Source organism: Nesoenas mayeri (genome assembly GCF_963082525.1).
Source record: "Nesoenas mayeri genome assembly, chromosome: Z".
Classification (NCBI taxonomy): domain Eukaryota; kingdom Metazoa; phylum Chordata; class Aves; order Columbiformes; family Columbidae; genus Nesoenas; species Nesoenas mayeri.
This window is the reverse complement of record NC_137542.1, coordinates 68215413-68236365: the sequence shown is the minus strand read 5'-3', so window position 1 is coordinate 68236365 and position 20953 is coordinate 68215413. Positions and strand designations below refer to the sequence as shown.

The 20953-nt window shown below is 54.8% G+C and overlaps 1 protein-coding gene across 3 annotated transcripts in view; it reads right to left on the bottom strand.

Moving 5' to 3' along the window:
• ATOSB (atos homolog B) overlaps window positions 1-20953 on the bottom strand; it is a 46916-nt gene that overhangs the window by 14972 nt on the left and 10991 nt on the right. Inside the window, exon 2 of one of the 3 annotated variants that reach the window (XM_080362135.1) lies at window positions 19724-19819. The gene's annotated coding sequence lies outside the window, so the exon portion shown is untranslated. Of the gene's footprint in view, window positions 1-2221; window positions 2299-6530; window positions 6651-19723; window positions 19820-20953 lie in introns of those variants that run through there. The other 2 variants (XM_080362136.1, XM_080362137.1) reach the window with 2 other exon arrangements.

Here is a 20953-nt window from a genome sequence, read left to right as displayed (position 1 = left end):
GGTGAGGAAGGACCACAGCCGAGAGCCCGAGCCCCCAGTGCAGCCCAGCCAAGGACCGTCCCCTTCCCATCCAACTTACTCCACTTGTGGCAAGGTGCAGAAACGCTGCCAACGCAAAAGAGGGTTTTGTGTAGGAAACCAGCGGCCTCGAAGCCTTGCTCGACCGGAGGAACAGCCCATGGAAAGGAGACCCCTGAAGCTGCTGGCTGGCCTCTGCAGCCCTGCGAGGGAGATGCCCAGCGGGCTTGCCAGCCCGCATCACGTTCCCGGCAAGACGCGCACACGGCACATGTAGGCTCTTGCTCGGCGCCTCAACGGCAATGAAAAGGCACAGAGGCTTCTGCCAGAAAACAAAGAGGCAGCGGCAGAGCTGGGGGTGGGGAAAACTCTCCGCTGCCCAAGAGGATCCCTGCAGAGGCAGCAGGATGCTGCTGGGCTCCACCACGGATACTCACCCCCACCAGCTCAGGGTGGCACCCCCTAGCCCGGCGCAGACCGTCTGAAGGGTGGGCCAGTCCCTGCTCCCCTCCCCGAGGCATCACCGGGTGGGAAGTGCTGGAGGACACAAGCCAGGCCCAGGACAACAGCTGGCCACACGGGGAAAATTCCTCCGGGCTGGCTCTGCTTCCTAAAAAGCTGTGTCTTTTCACCTCGGGGTGGCTGCCACACGCCACCGCTCCCAGGGGAAGGTGCAGCCAGCACCGCGCCTGCCAGCTTTGCCACCAGGCACATCTGCAGAGCGCGATGGCATTGACCTTGCAGGGCACGGCGGCCTCAGCAGTCACCCAGGGGCAACAAAGAAAGCGCCCACAGCGAAAACAAGCCCCTGGTCACCAAGGCACGGGCACGCATTGGGCAGGTCCCTTCCATTCTTCTTGTCCCTCTCTGGAAGCAGTGGCCCAAGGGACAGGGAGCTCGGCCATCAGCCGCCCACACAGACCTGCTCCACTCCAGACCTCAGTGGCAGCTGCAACCGATGGAAAACTTTCCCCCACTGGTGATTAGAAAGCCCTGTGCCTGTGCAGCCAGTCACAGGATGGCCGTGAGAAGCCAAGTGGGTCCTGGCAGAGGGGCAGGGACCACTCCTGCTCTGCATTTGGACAACACCAGGGGTCTCCAGCCGTGACCGGGGCATCGATGTGCTGCCATGTTTCAAGTTGAATAAGGACATTTGTCCAAGGGAGGCTTGACCCAGGTCCAGGCAGGACTAGACCCTCACCATACTAAGTGGTGCACAAATGTTAGAATTAACAGCCCTCTTCACCTGCTGTCCCAAGCGGAGGAATGATGGAATGATGTCCTGAGGTCAGTGCGTGCCTCAGAAGCCCTGAGAACCCTTTCACGACCTGTTTAACTCAACCCCAGTGGAAAGGCAATCACTTACTCGTGACCACCACCCCGTCAGCTCCCTGTCCCAGGCCATGCCATGGGAACTGTGACCTGCCCATGCAGTGTCAACAGGCCAGCCCCCTCTCCATCACTACAAACAGGGTGCAAAAACACAAACCCCTGACAAGGAGCCCCAGGGAGTGGCTGATGCTTTGTGAGCTGTGAGAAGACGGCAAGGACTCCTTTTGCTCCCACATTCGCTGTCTCCTCTCTTGTCCTCCTGGCCAACCCCACATACAGCCACAGCATCCACAGCCCCACCTGCCCTCCTTACCAAGCCAGCTCCTTCTGCACCCCAATGCCCTGTCACCATCCATATTGCCTGATCCTAGATCCGTGATCCTTCACCTTCCTCTGTCCTTCACATGGCAGCTGGGCTCTGAATCCCCTGAGGATGTTCTTCTTTGCCCTCACCTCAACCTCATCTTCCAGCAGAAACGGCCCTGTTGACACACACCTCTGAGCAGGTCCCCAGTGTCTCCAGCTCTTTACCTATGCTCTGTTGCCTCCTGACTGCTGCAGCTCACATCATAACTTACCCTGGTCACCCCCCAACCCCAGCTGCCACCCACCTACAGTTCTGCCAACCTGAGCTGCCTCGCACACACCACACTGACGGCTTCCCGACACCGATCTGAGACAGCCGCAGCAATGTTACCCTTCCCTACCTTCCCAAATGGTCACCAGGGCACCACAGAGCAGCCGAGAAGGTCCTGGGGACACTGCATTACCCGAGCAACTCCGGACACAGGCAAAGCTATGCATGGGAAGAGGGAGCGGGCAAACTGCCTGCAGCAAGGAGGGCAGCAAGGATTGTGCAGGCAGCACTTACCCCGTGGGAACTGCCCGTTCCCACCGCAACCCCTCTTGCGATACACTTCCTTTTACTGTAAGAGCGCTCCAAGGGAGGTGCTTGGGCACAGGCACTCGGGGCTACCAAGCTGCAGCCTGCAGATAAGGCTGTAGCAGATGTTGGGACATTCAGCATCTTTTCCACTCCCCGTGCTACACATCTACGTGGCACAGAGGGAGGAGATACCAAGCAAACACACATACGGCCATGCACACCCACCCAACTCACCCCTTTACAGCTGCGATTTAGAAAGTTTCACGTCCAGCGCAGGCCAGAGAGATCTGGGTCATAAAGGTGGGGCTTTGTCCATCCTTGATTGTAAAGAGCTGGACATAGCCAAGGCTTCTGCAGGGAAGGAGAATTTCCACCATGAATTCAGTGTCCTGTGCCTTCTCAGGCAAAAGGGAAGTCTCTCCTTCCCGCGGGACTGAAGGTGAGAGGAAAACACCCTGTAGCATTAGGAAAAGGGTATCACAGCTGTCACCCAAACACTAACGCTATTGCCCACAATGGAGGCAAACATACGAGTGCACAAGCCCCTTTGAAAGGAAACGAGGGGTAGAATGGACTGGTGAGTCTGTCTGCAGGCATAGCCATATGCAGGGCAGTGGCTGACACATTCTAGCTCCTGTTTCACAGAATGTTTGGGGTTGGAAGGGACCTCTGGAGATCATCCAGTCCAACCCACCTGCTAAAGCAGGTTCACCAGAGCAGATCACACAGGAATGTGTCCAGGCGGATTTGAATGTCTCCAGAGAAGGAGACTCCACAGCCTCTCTGGGCAGCCTGTTCCAGGGCTCTGGCACCCTCAAAGTAAGGAAGTTTCTCCTTATATCCAAATGGAACCTCCTATGCTTCAGTCATCCCATTAAACCAGCAACCCTCCCAGTCCACACACGCCAAAGCACCCACTGAGTGGGACTGAGGTCCCACTGACAGCAGAGCCGTCTGTCCAGTGCATCCACCTTCCCCTTCATGGGTGCGGGGCTCCTGCAGGGCTGCCAGCAATGCACATGGCCAGGGATGCCCTTGGGATGAACAGGAGAACCCATCTGGCACCTGGGTGTCCCATGGAGATGGAGGAAGCTGAGGCCCCACTGGTGCTTCACATCAGGCGGAGGCTGGAGAGGACCTGCCCGCAGGGCTATCTGGCAGGTGCAGCCTGCTGGGACTACACGGCACTGGGGCATATCAGCGTCCTCCGTCTTCACAGAAGTGATAGTCAACAGGGATGGGCTCGAGATGCATCTGCATCCCCAGAGAACCCACCTACACAGAACATGAGCCCCCACATCTGTTCCTGAACGATGCAAAGGCTCCTGTGCAAACTCTGGTTGCTGCCACGCTTGCAGCTCATGTTTTGCTGCACTGATTCTGCGAGAACACACAAAGCTCAGAGGCCTCAGAAACCAGCTGAACTATGGCAACTGGGTCCAAAACACCTTCAGCCCTGGTGGCAGACACAGATGTCCCGAGACCTGACCCTCCTAAGGAGATGGAGCCCATGAGACACCCAAGAGCTCTCCATTGACTACCAGGAACCAGCTCATCCCTGGCCATGCTGTGATTTACACGCACAGCTGTGGACAGACCCCAGGAACTCTGAGGGCTCAGACAGCCAGACCCTGCGGCTCATGATGCATGCTGGTGTTATAACGGGGATGTCCAAGTAACACAAGAATGCCCAGAGCAGTGCTGAGTAACAAGGGGACTGCTGAGGAAGGGGGAGCACACCAGGCTCTGAGCAAGGTGGCAGCTCAGCATGAGTGAGCCCAAGGCAAAGGCTCAGAGGAGCAACTTGAGAAGGGACCTGTGGACTGACACAGGCTCATGGGAATGTCCTAGACCTTGAAAAGCCATCATAAAAGCATCTGGCGAGCCTGGACACCCTCCCAGCCTCTGCCAGATGAGGAGGCAGACATAGCTACTGCTGCAGGTCAGCTCTGCCCAGGTGCCACAGCTACACACAGCCCCCCTTGCTCCGGCTTGCAGATGGGACGGGGCAAACACTGAACACCCTTTGAGCACTTACACACCGGACATGGGCTTCTGCAGCATCAGGCACTAGAGTCAAAGCTTGGAGACACAATAAATTGCAAAGTTGTTTCTGAAGACAAGACTGATAAGGCTGCCAGCAGCCAGCCCTGCAGAAAGCCAGGATCAGGAAAAGAGCAGCCATGAGAATAAAAGGCTGGCAAAGAAACGGAAAATACTGGGAGCAAGTAATTCTTTCCAGACAGTCCTTTGGGCTCATCTCAGCCTCCATCTGCTCAGGATGGTCAGGCAGCTGGAGCCTTTAAAAAGGCTACTGGTGACTTCCCCTGCAAGCATCACTGTCTCTGGGACAGGCACCACCGAGGAGATAAACCTGGAGCCCCTCCAGCCAGAGGGCTGGGGGCCAGCATCCTCCCCAGCCTCCTGACAACGCCAGCACCCCCTGCAGATCACAGCTTTGCAACGCCAGCAGGGCAGGGCAGGTGGTTTACACCCCGTGCTTCACTGCTAACGGGCTTTTGGTGCTTGTGCAGTGAGGGAGTAACACGGACCTCTGGAGACACGGGTGCAGCAACTAACACAGGCCGTGGCAAATCAGTGCGGTGGGCAACGCCGCTACGGCAGGGCCCCCATCTCCCTGCACTGCTAATGCAGGAGGCCAGGAGAAGGGGATGGACAGAACAATCCCCTGAGCCCTCCATTTGCGTCGAAGCTGGTCAGTCCAACAGACCATGAGATACTACATTGCCAAGTGCCCCGAGAACTGCAGAACTGGGGAACAACAACTGTAGGAAGGGACCTCAGGGTGTTTCAGTCCAGCCCTGCTGACAGCAGGGCCAAGCTCGAGCGGGTTGCTTTGTGTTTGCCCCTGCCAAGGGCTAAAAGTCTTCAACTGTGCAGACTGTCTCGCTTCTCTGGGCCTTGCTCCAGAGCCCAGCCATCCTTGTGGGGAAATATTTTTCCTGATACCTAATTGGAATTTCCCTTGTGTGCTGTTACCCCTCATCCTGCCCCTGTGCACTTGCCAGCAGAGCCCAGCTCCGGCTTCTCTCCCAGTGCGCAGCTGCTGGCAGCGGTGAGCCCCCTTCACTGCCTTCCCTTTCCAGCCGCACAAACCCACCGCTCTCGGCCTCTGCCCAACACTAGAAGCCCCACAGCAGGGCCAGAGCTCCAGTGCATCTCTGGAGAGTGCTGGAGCCTGTCAGTCTCCATCCTGGTCAGCCACAGATGCTGCCAGGGAGGAGCAGCAGCCACCTGCACACCTTGGGGGTGTTGAACAAAACTCACCTCAACACTGAGACCAGTGGAAGCTGTTTTTGTCCTAGTATTTGATCCTTGCTCTGGTTGGTAGCCTGCTGCAACACATATAGGTTATCTCACGCCAGAAGTGCCAAGTACCTGCTCCAAGAAGTTTGTTCCTAAATACAGAGGGCTTTGGTTTCACCACTGTGGCACCCATAGCAAGCCCACCTCCATCTTGTCTACGAGCGACTTGCCTGCAGGAGATATGAGCAGGATCATCAGGAGTCAAATGCAGCAGAGACCAGCTGGGCTTGATGGAAACCCAACAGCCCAGAGCAGGTCCCTTGATGAGGGATGCAGCCATCTACAGCCCCCCCAGCATCTCCCCAAGGGTCTGCAGCAGACCCCAGGTCACACAAGGGATTTCGGAGCCAACGACCAACCATGCCCCCAGATCTGCAGCGCATCGTCCCTGTTGCAGCTCTCCCCCTAGGCTGTGTTCACTCGATCCAGAGCTACCTGTTTATCACTTTCTGCCCCAGCAGGAACATTCATTCTTCCATCCTCTCCCTGCCCTCCCAGAGCTGACGGGGTGGTTACTGGGCAGGATCCAACCAGGACAGACACCTGCTCAGCCTGCCCAGAGCTGGCTGCACAGGGACACAGACTCACCCCACGCACCGGAGGCTGGGACACTTGAGTCACCGCTCCCTTGCACTGCTGGTCTTCGGCGCCCTGGGAAAGCCTCGGCACTGAGGATGCTCCAGGCCCCTCTGGGACAGCAATGCACCCACAGCTGGCGGAGGCACAGGCACGTGGCAGAGTCGGATCCTGGCCCGTTCCCAAACCACAGGCACTGCCTCCACCCGCAGCTTTCCCAGCCTGCCTCAGCACCCTCACCCCATTGCCCACGGGACCTGGCACGGGCTGCCAGGCCCTTGGGCTCCCTGGAAGCCCAGCCCCAGATGAGCACCTGCCCTCTGCTTCCCGCTGACTCATTCCCCTGCGATCCACACCCTCCTCCTGCCCAACTCGCCCATTCCTACCACACCTGTGTGCACACACACGCGTGCCTGCGTGCGTGCAGCGCGGCCGCCGGCGCTGGGGCAATGCCACGAACTCTGCGAGGCGGCGAACTGGGCAGGAGCGTGTCCGGGCTGTGCGGAGCCCTAGGCTCCCACAGCACCCGCGGCAGGAGGGGCAGAGGTGACGCCGCTGGCTCACGTCCATGCAGGGGAGACGGGCAGAAAGGCAGGCCGGGAGCGCTGCCCTGTGCCAGCGCTGCCGAGATAAGGAGCCGTGGTGGGGGAGGGCTTCCTCCCGGCTCCCAGGCTGCCTTCCAGGCAAAGCCGTTCACTTTATCATCCCTCCAGCAGCCCGAGCCCCAGCACTGGCTGCGGGAGGGCTACCCCGTACTGCTGCAGCTGGGATACGCAGGAGAGCTCTCTGACAAATAACCCACCTTTGAGTACAGCCAAACGTGTTCCCCGGGCTGTGCCTACTCCCAGCTTGACTCTCCATGGTGGAGAGCTTCTTGGGAGCCAGAAAGGGCTAGAGCTACAGTCACTTGGTATCAGCCAGTGTCACTGCCCATGCAGGGCCCATGGGCTTGGCCAGTTCCCAAATCTGGACAGTACAACCCACGCACATGATGCTATGTATACCTGTCATCTGCAGGCTGCTCCTCCAGCTAGCAGTTCCCCAGTGCTTGGGGCTGAAGCTCAAACAGGCTTTTCCCCACATCCTTTCCCTTCACCTTTTCCCCAGCATCACCCCTTCCCAGGGCTCTCCAGTGAACCTCAGCCTCCTTCTCGGAGGGGACCAGCACAGAAAGAGGTGACAAGGGGAAAACCACACACATCACAGCTGTGCTGGAACCCAGAGGCAAGCAGCTCTACACACCAGAGCACATCTGTCTGCGTCAAGGAGCACACAGAGCACAGAAAGAAGATGCCGGTCTGTGCAGCGTCCCTGGTTGTGGACCTGCGTCTTTGTCCCTTATAGCTGGAGGATCCACTTCCCATTGACTACAGGAGAAAATTACTGGGATCAGACACTGACTCTTCTCTCACCCTTTCTTCTACACATTCCAGGGGTCAGAGTCACACTGACAAGGCGCTCTGGTCCCTTCCACCCAGGAGCGCTTGGCCAGCTGCAGCATTTTGCCTTCAGCCTCACGCAGGTTGCTTGGGACAAGAGTTGCTGGTACTTCAATAAGACAAGTTGGTCAAGCATCACATCTTCAGGAGGGTCACACAGTCCAGCTGGCTCAGAAGACCCTGACGTGGGAACTAAAGCCAGACTAAACCATCCTTTGGGCAGGCATGTCACATATTTAATAAGCAGAAAGAACAACCTCCTGTTAAAGCTCAGGACTGTATGGCAGAGCTACTGGTTCTCTCTGGAATTTTACAGTCCTGATCCTCACCGTGTACACACAGAGCCTTTCTCCCTTCCCAGGGCAAAGAAACCCAAGATGTGGGACACAGCGGGTACTGCAGCACCAGCCGCTTCCCCTGCGCACCACCCCTGCACCCATCAGGGTGCTCGAGTCCCTGGGGTCCCTTCTAGGGAGCCAGGGTGAGAGATCTATAATGCTCAACACATCTCACCAGCGAGGCCAAAGGCAGAGCCAACACCGTGGTCACGGTATCACCAAGGTCACAGCACTGGGCAAACACCTGAACGAAACTCAGCAGCCACCAGCAGGACAGGCCCAGCAATTTAAATGCATGCGCTTAAATCAGTCCATCACCACTGAAAAGATGGGCTTGTCTACGAGCTCCAGGAGCCCCTGAGAGAGCACCAATAATCTATGTGGCCTCTTAAATAAGACTGGCTCCCTGCCATAGTCCCCAGGTGAAGGGGAAGCCAAGGGATGTGCTCTATATCTAGGCAGAGCAGCGGGGACTGCTCCAATTTGAGCCAGACTGCAACAATCCCCTGCCAGCCCCCCATTTGTGACTACGGAGCAGTAACATCGCATCTGCAACACCCCACTCCTGGCTGGAGGGGGAAGAGCAGGGAGGAGACAGCCAAGCTGCTCTTGCTTGTGATGTGTCTCCAACACCAAGGGGATTCCTTGCAACTGCCTTGTGTTCCCCTTCTGCAGCCGAGGTGGCAAAGAACAGGAGAGCACCCCTCCAAAGTACAGCAACAAGACCTTGCTGCCTTCAAAGAGCACATTTCAGGTCAGCAAGCTGGGAACTGTCAGCAGCAGGGGCCAGTTTATTCATGCACCTTTACATCAGTGGCACAGGTGATGCCAGAGGGCAGAATGAGAAGAGGGGATTATGGCAATGACAGGTGCAAAAGTTCAGGTTTTCTCAAAGCAGATGCTAAGCAGCAAATAGTATACAAAGCTGATGCTTCTGCTGAAACAGTTCCTGGTTACAGGGTCAGACACACAGGGCATGACTCTGAGAACATATCATCTACCAAGGTGAACTGGGGACGTGGGCATTTCCAAGAGCCCCTGACCCAGCCTTCCATTTCTGGGTTCTGCTTCTCACAGCAGCTCTGTGCTCCCTCTGCGGTGCTTGAAAAAGGAGAGCAGCCTCCAGGCTGCTAACTCGGGTGGTGGCTGCAGTGGCCCTCATGGAGTACTCCTGGGGACCAACTTTCATCTCATAGACAGAGCCCAATGAAGCATCAGCCCTTGTTAAAACAAACCAACAAACAAAAAACACCAAAAAACAAACAAATCACATCCAAGGTCATCTGATCTAACATAAAGACCAGATGTGGAATTTCTTTAGATGGGGGAGGACACCTGTGCCAGGGGATGGACCTGAATGGCCAAGTGCCTGCTAACCCAGCCTGAAAGTTTCAAGGACTAAACTGTGTTTTCTGGTTGGTAACGCAAATCCAAGTTTGCTAAAACTGGAAAACTCACCGTGCGGTTCGCAGCTGGCGCTCACCCTTCCTGCAAGCTGGAAACCCTTATTGTCTCGGCAGCCCTGATCAGGCCCCCTCCTCGGCAAGGGGATGCTCTTGTTGACTCAACACATCCTGCAGCCGTCTGTACGTGTCCTGGGTGGGCTGGCCACAAGCTCACACCATCCGAATCTCAGGATGGAAATGAGCTGTGTCCTCTTCCCATGTTGCTGTGGGATGGGAAACGGAGCTGTCTGCCATTCATCCCTTCCCCAGGTCCTTTTGCTGGCCCCTCTGGTGCTCTGCCCTACAGGGCACCCTGAGCAGACAACACTGTGCAGAAGGTTAGGATATCAGCTAGACTTGGGCTTTCCTGCTTAACTAAACATGAAAAATCCACTTTTAGCCTGGGTAGGCATTTGAAAAACAACTTCCCACTTCTGTCAAGGCAAAATGTGCCTCTAGGCACCCAGGACTGTCTCCTACTCTGCGTTTTGGAGAGATCTTCCCTTGCAGGCATTGCCTTTTACCCTCTGCAGCCTTCCCCAGCCCAGAGCAGGTTGAAGAGACCCAAGCACTGGCTACAGCAGTGATGCTGCAAATTCAGGCACTGCATGTGGGGCAGCTGCAAATGCAATATTGGCGGGGAAAAACAAAACCAAACCACTGAAAAAGCCCAGGGCAAAAGGCCTGCACAAAGCCTACAGTTCTGGCCTCCTGCCTCCCAGCCTTGTGTTCAACTTGCATTCATCTCAGGATACAGTTCCAGTTTTCACTCTGGTCTTAAAGCTCCCCATGAAGTTGCTCTCACTGACCTTCACAATTTCTTTTCTGTCTTCCCCACTTTCAGCAGGGACCTCAAATGCTGCTGCCTCCCAGCAAAAAGGTCTCCGTGACCTCTGTAATTCAACACACTGGGAAAGGCTCAATCCATCCCCTCTATTCCTAGACCAACACAGACCTTAAAAGCCCTCTTTGTTCTTGCTACAAACACCACACCACAAGCGTGGCTTAACCCTTAGGGTACTGCCTCAAATAAAGAGTGCTTCACAGCAGCAAGGCAGGTTGCAGCATCCACAGGAAGCTGGACCTACCCTCCATCTGTGGCGGCTCTATACACACAACAAGGCAGGGGGAAGATATGTCTGACCATCCTCATCATCAGGACAAAGTACTGCAAAGCTATGTGGGGATCCTGTGCCCCACACTGCTGCACCAAAGTGGGCATGATTAGGGCTTACAACCCTTTACAATCTCCTGTTCTCACTCCACCTGCCCTCAGTTCAGCGGGTTTATTACAAAGCACGCTCTGAGCAGGCAGATTCAGGTCTGCAAGGAAGGAACAGAGGTGAGGAAGGATGGAGGTGGGACCGGGCACTCCCCTTGTCACTCCTGCAAAGACTCCTCTGCTCCTGCCCCACGTACAGACATTTCTCCATGGCACAAAGCAGAGACAGCACGGGATGCCACGCCGGTACCTCCGCAGCCTGCACGCAGGTGGGAGAGCAGTGACAGTGCTCCTGACTCTTGCCTCGTCTGAGAGATAAGCTCAGACCCATACCCCGAGCAGCAGCCCATAAATCACACATCGAAGGAAGCAGAGCCGCAGGACTGTCCGTAGCCATCCGTCCTGCACAGGGAATGCAGAGGGGGTGGGAGGCGCAGCCCCTGCCCTAGCGTGATACTGGCACAGGAGAAGGCAGCATGGGGAAAAGGCTGCTTTGCAGCACCCAAAAACGCCAGCTCTGCAGCTGGGATGGAGCAGGGCCACCCTGCAGCACACCAAAACACCAGCTCCACAACAGAGAGCAGGTTTGCACTGTTGCACCCCAAACACCGCCCCTGAAGACAGGGTGGGGTACGGCCACGCTGCAGCACCCCAAAACGCCATTTCCTTCCAGCTGCTGTAACCTCCCTCTGCCCCTTTCCAGCCCAACTCCACCCTCCCTGCTTGCACAGGGAAACTGAGGCACAGCATGCCGTCTCTGCCCTGGGGAAGGAGAGCGGGTGGGCAGCCCCCAGCACAGCGCAGGGTGAGGGTGGTACTGACAGCTCTGAGAACCGCAGCAACGGGGAGAGATAAAGACACCCACGTGTCCTGCACTAAGCAGCTATCAAAATTACGAGCCTCCTCTGTTCCCACCTCTCCTGAAGCAGAAACTGGCCCTGCTGCTGGCCATATGGACTGCACCCAGCTCAGCTGGGCAACATCTGGCCCTGCAGACCGACACACGTACTTCCTTGCATCAGAAGGGACAGGGACACACAAGGCTCTGCACAAGGTGCACGTAACTTGGCATGGCTCAGAAAACAGAGGTAATGCCACATAGGAACAAAGAAATAAAAAAAAAAGATTCATAGCATTATAAACCAGAAGGATGCTCTGGCTCCCAAAAGGCTGTTAGGGGTCTGGATGCTTTCTTGAGAGTGGGACATTGAATTCTTTGCTTTAAAAGGTTCCTGGACTCCCTAGTCCAGCTCTCAGAGCTGATGAGTTTCTAGGCCCTAAGACTCTCCATTTTCACCACACACCACCAAAAAGCCTTTCGAGGCCCTGATCACCAGTTATGGTTTCCAGACCAGGTCCACAGAAGTGTTCACCCACACCAGCACCCTTTAAAATCCCCAGGTCTGCTGCCACTCAGCTATCTTGCAGGCAGAGAAGCTAAAGATTTGTTAATTCAGGCTCCAGGTCAGACCTGTCACTAAAGCTACGGTTGCTTCACTGCATTTCTTAACATCTCAATGAGTTTGAGGTCCCAGTGTCGTCCAGTTCAGCTGGGTCACTGAACGGGAAAGCAGAGCTCAAGCTGCAGAAAACACACAGCTGTTACATGCTGCTCATCTGCACATCTCCAGGCTCACATCTCTCCATTGTGTCTCTCCACCTTTCCGCCGACTCTCTGAAAACAGACCCTCTCACCCCTCCCCAGGGAAGTGTGTGCAGGTGGTATTTGCTGTTGTTGTCATGCAAAGCATAATGTTATTGCCAATACCCTTGCCCCACCTCTATCTCCCAGGACAACATAATAGTAGATTAAACTCATTATCCCCTATCACTTTATGGCACAAGCTTTTCATTTCTCTGTTAACACACATCTGAGACGTATCGAGTTTCAGGCAGGCTCACTCCAGGGGTAATTCCCTGCTCTTTCCTTACAAGGATTTGCACAAGCAATACCTTTTCTTCTTGGTAGGGAAAAAAAAAATGCTGGAACCAAACCACCACCACAAGAAAACAACAACAACCACAAAATGCAAAACAAAACCAAAAGCCACGTAAAAACCCCACCACTCAAAAAACCAAAAAACCCACTTGGAGGTTCACTTAAGGAAGAATTTGACTTTTATTTCCAGACCACCACTCTGGTCAGACCTTTCCCAGGCTCAAGAGTGCAGCATTCTCACTACTTCTCACACGGGTGCAGCTCCATCACAATGTCTGGAGTGCTGCAGTAAGGAAGCTTACAAGGGGGAGATGCCTTTTCCTTCCCAAAAGCCACCAGCACACGAGCACAGGCATTTCCTGGTGAACTCCAGCCCCTGCAGCAGGGGTGGCCTCCGATAGCCGCCTTCCTCCGGAAGCACCACCACGTCTTGCTCAGTTACTCCTAACAGTACCATATTGTAGGGAAACCGAATTTAACCGAGCTATAATCTATAATAAATCATTCCTACTGAGCTGCCAAGGAGATAGCTGCAGAGGAGAAAGAGAGGAGCTGTAAGTCTGTTTTCCCAACAAATCTGAGCCGTGAAACAGCTCTTTGGTTACAGGGAACGGGCGCAGCAGCAAGAGGGGCACTTTCAGGGTGGCAGCTCGATGCCACCTATTTCTGTGCTCTTTCTATCCAGATTTATCACATGGCTGGGACAGATCATTGCAAATACCTTAACATCCCAGACTGTCAGCCCAGGGGAAAGGTCGGCAGCCCACTTCCAGACAAAAAGCCTGAGAATATTCTAGTTCCTCAAAAACTGCTCATATTTTTAGCTGTTGCTGGCTCCTAGAGGATGAATCGAAACTGAACTGAACTGAACTGAAACACTATTTGATGCCATAACTGCTTTATTTTGCTGGCAGCCACAGCAGAGAGGACCTTGAGAACTACCCTCTGTGTCCACCGCTGGCCCAGCTGTGCTGATCTCATCAGCCATGCAAACACGGGTATAGAAAGGACCGGGACGACTGTGCTCATCTGTGCTCCCTCTGCACAGACACAGCGCTGCTGGCTGCCAGCAAGAAAACCCCAGTGCACAGGGCCTAGGCATTTTCCCCAGGTCTGAGCTGAGCAAAACCTGCCTCTTGAAAGGCATTCTTTATGCATTGACCAGCCAGGGCGATTTGTACGGCACTGCTGGGCTCCGCTACCTTCTCACAGTGTAGGGAATGCAGGGAGAAACACCCACCAAGTTGAAGTTTTTTCTTGTTCCCACCATCTCTTTGCTGAAATCACCCGCACTCTTTCCACAGCAGCAGCACTGCGGTTGCTGCTGATGTCCAAAAGGACACTGGCCATTTTTCCAGAGTGGCACCGCTCAGGATGGTGTCCCCATCTGACTGCTGGCAGGTACATGCCCTGGATTTGCCTAAACCAATGGCAGCAGCAAAGCGCAGCAGCACGTTACCTACAAAGTGCTTTCTGAACTTCAATGCTGCAGCTCAGCCAGGAGAAAATCTCTCTTGGCTACCTCTCCCTAAATGCTTATTCCAACACTGCCTGCCTTAACTCCTCACCAAATTGGGAACAGAGTATGCAACCCCCACCGCCTTTGGGCTTTTCTGATCCTTTGTGCTGTGCTTAAAAATGCGTAGTATGAGCAGACAAAAGGAGGGAGCAGCACTTTTAAAGATGACACAGTTATAACTCATCAGGTCACAGCGCCCAGGAGCTTGGGTCTTGGGCAAGGATCTTGGCATGTGAGGTGCTGTACAAAAGGCAAAAGAGAAAACACCCTCTGCCCTAGAAGCTGGCAATTGACACCCCAACACACACACATAACCCAGAGCCTTATCTGCTGGGCTCTGCGTCCACTCTGTGGCGTTCCACAGCACACCTTGGGGCCTCAGTCCAGGGGAATGATCAGAAACAACAGGCTGTGAAAGTGGGGTCAGAGACTGTTTGGCTTGATGGATTCTACTATACTCCACCATCATCCACACCCATGATGTATTGTAATGCCAATTCTCGCACCAAATGCTGACGGTCACGTACGTGAAGAGCAGTGCCCGAGATGCTGATCTGAAGCTGCCCCCAGCGCCAGGTACCCGTGTCCCAGCTTCCCCCGTGGGAAGGGAGAGCCAGCTGCAAGCACAGAGCAAGCTGTTTCCCTCTGAAAAGGGAAGAAACCCACCACAAGCAGCTTTCCCACATTACAGCTTATGAATGCCAGGGTTAGAAGTCCAGGCGACATCTTCCAAACAAATTTAGCCCATTTGGGACTCTTGAGATGACTGGAACTGTGGCACTGGACAGAGTTGGGCAGCCTGTACAGATCTTGAAATAATCCTGTATCAGATACAGACACTGTGATGCACTGTAAAGCATGAAATCGTTTTCAGGGGAATTTCTGAGGCTTCGCATCCTGGTTCAGAGTTTGATGGAGGGGTCACAGCTCAGGTGAGGTTTGTGACATTTGTCACAAGGCTGCTAGGTCAGCTCACAGACAGGCATCCTTTCTCCTCCAGTTTCTCCTGAACACAAACAGATGAACTCTGGCCATGGGCACTATGGCAGCGTGTGCCACTGCATGGCCACCCCACACATCTGACCTACCTGAGTTCAGAGCATCCTCCAAAGACAGAGCAAGCTCCTTCCCCTGTCATTCTGGGCTAGGTGCAGAGCTGCGGGCAGGGCACCGTAGCTCATTGCAAACACTGACCTTTGAGAGGTGTAACAAGAGAGGTTTACAGCTCACACAGCCACCCACGTTGAAGCAGGGAAGCTGTGCTTGCTGCCAGCCGTCCCTTCCCCCTGGCTCACATCCAGGGCTTTAGGCACATCATGGATGACAGGTCGGGTGTCAGTCACGCTCATGTTATGGCCAGACTGGAGCTGGCTTTCTGACCTGTCCTCTCTGCAAGTGGCTCGATGTTCCCTGCTTCCTTCAGCAACAGGAGAACCCTACCAGCATCCAGCAAGGGGTCTGCCCAAAGGCAGGTTCAGAAACATTTAACTCCTTCCTCCTTTACCTGCCCCAGCAGATGGTCTCACACCATATCAGAGGGCTCACTGGAGCGTCTGCTCTCCATCCGAGCACAGATACCCCAGAGCAAGGCAAACTGGCTGAGCAAGGTGGACGGCACAATACAGGGCCAGACTTCCCTGGAAGACACAGCCACAGCTGGAACCACTTATATTGACCGAGGGTGAGTGAGGGCAGCAGAATGACTTGTTTTCCTCCATGGTTCAGCGAGAGGGCTCAGGAGACCAGTTTCTTTCTGGCTGGGCCTGCTTTGCAACTTGAGACTTCAAACAGAACAGGTCTGCAAACAGGAGCTGCCTGCCTGTCCCCCAGTGAGGGGCAGAAGAGGGAAGAAGCTGGACTAAAGACCCCGGGGCCACCTACCCTGAGGCTGCTGCCTGGGACAACATGTGCCCACAGCAGGTTGTTGTGCAGGAGCCCGGCGGTGCTGAGCCCGTGGCGTGGCTGGTACAGGGCTGCGCTGGGCGCCGCGGCAGGCTGCGCGCTTGCCCCTGCGCCATGTGCTGCAGGAAGCGCGGTGCAGAGATGCTGCCAGTGGTGAACTGCCATAGCAATCCCCGCAAGCACGCCCCCCCACCTCCCTTTGTCTCTGCTCCCCCCAGCCTGTCCACTCACCTCTACCCCACACATAAAACCCACTGCACAGCACCCAAAAGCCTCCATGTGCTCCTAAAGTGCTGTTCATCACCCTGAGGGAGGAAAGGGGGCAGAGGTGAAAGCCCACCCCCACGAGCCACCGTCACCACCCACTTGGCAGGCAAGGTGGCTGCTCTGGATCCAGGGGCCTCACACCCACCATGCCTGGTCCTGAGGGGAAACACCAGAGAGCCGAGCGGTCAGAGACCCCTCTATCTGCACCCTCGTTGTGCTGTGGCAGGCAGGGACACTTCAGCATCGCTGCCCGATCCGTGGCAGTGACATGCAGCCCCTGCCCAGACCAACCAGCGCCCAGCACCACTGGCCGCCTGCATGTCAGAATGACCAACAAACTCTACCTTGTGACAGCACCAGGTTGGGTGGAAACAGAGGTCCCAGACTCTTCCTAAGTCTCTGCTCTCCAGTCCCAGCCCATTTCCACTTCAGGCAGTTCTGTTCTGCTGCACTGAACCTTGCTGTGCGTGAACCGGAGACAGGATCCTGCTTCGCTTCCTGTTCTAAAAACTGTTGTCTACCGTTGCTACGTGCTGCTAAACAGTTACCCAACAGAGCTCCTCTCCCTTTCACCTCTCCCACATGGGCACAAGATGCAAGAGGAAGACCAAGCACCCTACCCAACCACGCTCAGGTGTGACATCTGCCAATATCTTCCAACGAATGAATTTAACAGCTGAACAGAATGGATAAAAAACAACTTCTAAAAGCTCTTCTTCCCTCCCCACTCTGTTCTTCCCCAGATCCAGTAAGGCCCACCACAACTGGTTACATCACTTGAGGGTTACAGCAGAAGCTAGCGAAGCTTCGGTTGTGATCCAGGATGACTCACGGAGCTCAGGAGACCACGCAACTTCCTTCTGATACCATCAACCATGTCTTTACACTGGCTAAAAATAAAGATGGGCAAAAACTGCAGAGCCACGTCTTGCCTCAACATGAAACTTAGCAAAGCTCAGCACTAAGCTCAGCACTGCTGAAAAAAAAATCACCTGAGCAAGTGGAAACCAAAAAGTGCAAAGAGGCCAAAAGTTTCGGGTGTACAAACAAGGGAGAGGCTGGGAGGCCTCACGCTGTGTCATGCGGGGCTGGAGGATGGTGGTGGCAAACGCCAAGCAGAGAGGGACACAGCTGGGCTCTCATCTCACTCAGCTGTGGGTTTTGGAGTATTTCCACACCCGGAGGCTTTGTAAAGACTGTTTTCTGCGCTGTGCGCACCCACCCAAGACGACAGGAACCAACCGCTGCAAACAGGAGGGGTGCTGCATTTTTGGCAGGGGAAGGATGGAAAGCTGCAGCCTGCTTCACACCCTGCAGTGCATGGGCACCCACAGAGCCAGTTCCAAAGGGTTCTTGGTGCTAGGGCTAAAAGAAGGGGTCACACATACATCTGATATGGCTTAGACACCTTAGGTAAGTGAGGAATTCAAAGTTCTTCCTAATCCCTGGGACGCTATGCCCCAGCAAAACCTTCACACCCAAGGATACAGGACTCATATAGCTCTTAGCAGGGGGCCACAGGATCACACACGAATAGGGGCTCAGAGGGACACCGGCAATGTTCGGACACCTAAAATTAGCGCCAGCAGATGATCCTCTGCTCCATTCTCGGGAGCAGTGAGAACCGAACAAGGATCCAGCTGTCCCAACACTCCCATGAATGGGATCTTCGAATGCCCAACCTACTTGTGACAGAAATGGTAGGGCAAAGAGGGGATTCCTTGCATAACTCCAGTGTGAATACTCACGAGGGACCCACGGCCCAATCTCTGAAGGGAGGGCAGCATTTTCTTGGGGTTCCCAGTGGAAATAAGACCTATTCCTAGCTCAGCTGGTAATTCCAAGGGGCAATGGCAGCCCACACATGTTAAGAGCAAGCTGAAGACGTTAGGCTAACCACTTTCTGTTGAAGATCCAACCTCCACTTCGTCCAGACTTTTGAGTTTGCCAGCCAAGCATTCCCAACAGAGGCACTGCAAGCCTGTCCAAGGGTCTGCAAGATGCACCAGCTTTCAGATTACTGCCAGCTGCACTAAACCAAACCTGGTTAATTAAGCCCAAATATAAGCTCACTCATACCACCTGAGTTAGGTGACATCCAAACCAGAGAGAAGAGGTCAATGCTATGACCAAGTAATGGGAGAAGCTGCTGCATTACACATATACAGGAGATCTGCTGTCCCTGGAGGTATCAAGCTATTTGGTCAGCAAGCAGGGGTGGGGGTAGAAAAGTGGATCCACTGTGGTAAGCCTTGTGTTAAAATGCCTCTTCTCTTGTGAAAAGGCAGGAGAGCCCTGAGAGGACGGTGTGAGCTTGGTGGACCGGGAACTGCAAGCAGCTCCAGCAGAACTGAGGGCAGAGCTGTTCTCTGATGTCAGCCACATAACCTGTCTTTTTGCCGTCACTGAGAGAGATGTATAATAAGATCCCAGTACAAAGCAGGCATTAGTGACTGTCACAACTCACCTGGATGAGGGGCTGCTCTGCTGCCATCGTTGTGTGGCTGGGAGTCCACAGCACCGACATGAGCAAAGCACCTCTTCCTTCCTTTTGACTTTGCAGGTGAATCTACCCCTGCCTCACTCGCTGTGGGTACCACTTCAGCATCAGGCTGAAGGATGAGATGGCCTGAGGCCCAGTCTGCAACTGGCCTCTGGATTGGCCCCAAACTTCCCTGGCAGACACTTCAGAGTAAGAGCAACAGGACAGCCAGGTGTCCCAAAGAGCAGCTTCCCTGTGTCACGTCTCCTGGCCAAATCGTGAGCTCTGGGGTGAGAGAAGGACTCACGGTGCTGATGAAGGCTCCCTTTCCCACACTGTGCAGCACACTGCTAGATTCAAGCAGGTGTGCAGGCATCCAGGAACAGGGATGGGGTGGGAAGTCCACAGCCATCTCAGCACCCTGGTTATCTCAGAGCAGTGAGGGCCTGACCTTCACAATTCTTGACAGTGGAAGTACAAAGCCTACCAGGCCCTTCTGAAACGGTCACTCTAAGCCTTCTATACCATGGCCAAGGGCCTCTTCAAGCCACAAAATTGTGGGAAAATGCAGGAAGAACTCAGCTGGTGCTGATAGAAAGCAGGATCATGCCTGCCACAAGCTCTGGGTAAAATCTCAACTCTGTTCAGGTGAAGGACAGAGAGCAGCAGAGACCAGCACCAGCTGGGAAAAGCTCCTGTTCAACACTGCTGGTACGCATAAGGACGAGTGCAGCGAGCAGCACAGATTGCAAGTTCCCAAGGGCTTAAAACATGCTGCCCTTGAGCTCCTGACAACTGTGTGCAGGGTTCAACAGTCTTAACAGCACTGCTCGTGCACATCCAGGCTCTCTTTGCCACACTGGTGGGAGGCAGGAGCAGCGAGCCAGCCTGTGGGAGCAGCTCACCTGGGTGACATCTACTCTACACACCTGTCCCTACGGGACGAGGGGAGGAGAGCACAGGGTTGCCCAGCATCTTCATAGAGTCCTGGTGAAGGAGGATAAATTGGTGATGATTGAATGAGTGCTAACCTTGGTGTAGGGCTGAAGTAGATGGAAAGGCAGGTCTCAGCTGTCAGCACTCACAGCGTGGTCCTGGAGTTGCTTGTTCTGGATGTGTTGGGTCCCCTGAAAAGAGAAATGCACAGACCATGCTCAGGGAAATGCCCTGCCCACACAAGAAGACCTTCCAAATACTTGGCTGGCAATTAATTGCTCATCCAAGCCAAGCAAGTTCATGGCTTATGCACAGAAGCAAGAGACCCTGAGTACCTCAACACCTGAAAAATCTCACTGTGTTTATTACTGGTGCTGAGGCTGTCCCTCCAGCTGCTGCCCTGAGCCCCTCCCAGCATCCCAGTTATCACCCCAGTGCCCTGTGGCTCCAGGTGGGTGCGTGGTTGGTCTCTCAGAGGTCGCTGGCACCATCCCTGGATTTCAGTGGGAAGTCAAGTCTTCTCTGTGTCCTTGGCTTTGCTCTTCTCCACCCACGCAGCTGTACGTTGCCCCACCACATGGGCTTTGCTGGTACTTGAGTGGCTGCACGGGCACATGGTTTGTCTGCAAGAACAGGCTCTGGCTGTGGCCCCCACAGGCCACCCACTACACCAGCCCATGGGGACAAGGAGCCAGGGGAGGAAGGGACAAACTCTGCTGTAGGGAGGCACTGCTCCCAACAACCCAAACAGGCCAAGCCAAATCCAACATTGCAGCGTTTCCCAGGCTACAGCGAAGGGGGAAAACGACAACTGGTTGATAGAAACCTCTGAGAGGCCTGCCAACACCATCACAAAGACGTTGATAAAGACTCCTGCCCAGGCTCACAGTGCCGTAATTGCAGACTACTGAAGATCGCATCGTATGGGGGCTAAATCCTTGTGCCCAACAGGTCCTGAAAACTGGGACAACATCAGCCCCCAGCAAAACAGGTCCGACATTCCCTTGGCCTCAGGCATGATGAGTAAAAGCTGCATAGGGGCAATCCCTGCCCCCCAGCCTACCCTGCCCCTGCAAGGGCAACCGCCCTGCAGCCCCCCGGCAGCACAACCCAGCTCCAACCACAGCCGCAGCGAGCAGAGCACCGCGGGCAGCCACACTGCCGGCCCCCAGAAGCACAGCCTTTGCATCGTGACATGGGGAGACACCCCCACATTAGCTGACTGGTGCGCCGGTCCTTAAAACAGTCGTGAAGCCACCCAGAAAGTTTATGCTTAATGTCACTTGCACCTACACAGCCAGCAGGTCAACCTGCACCGGTGTCCC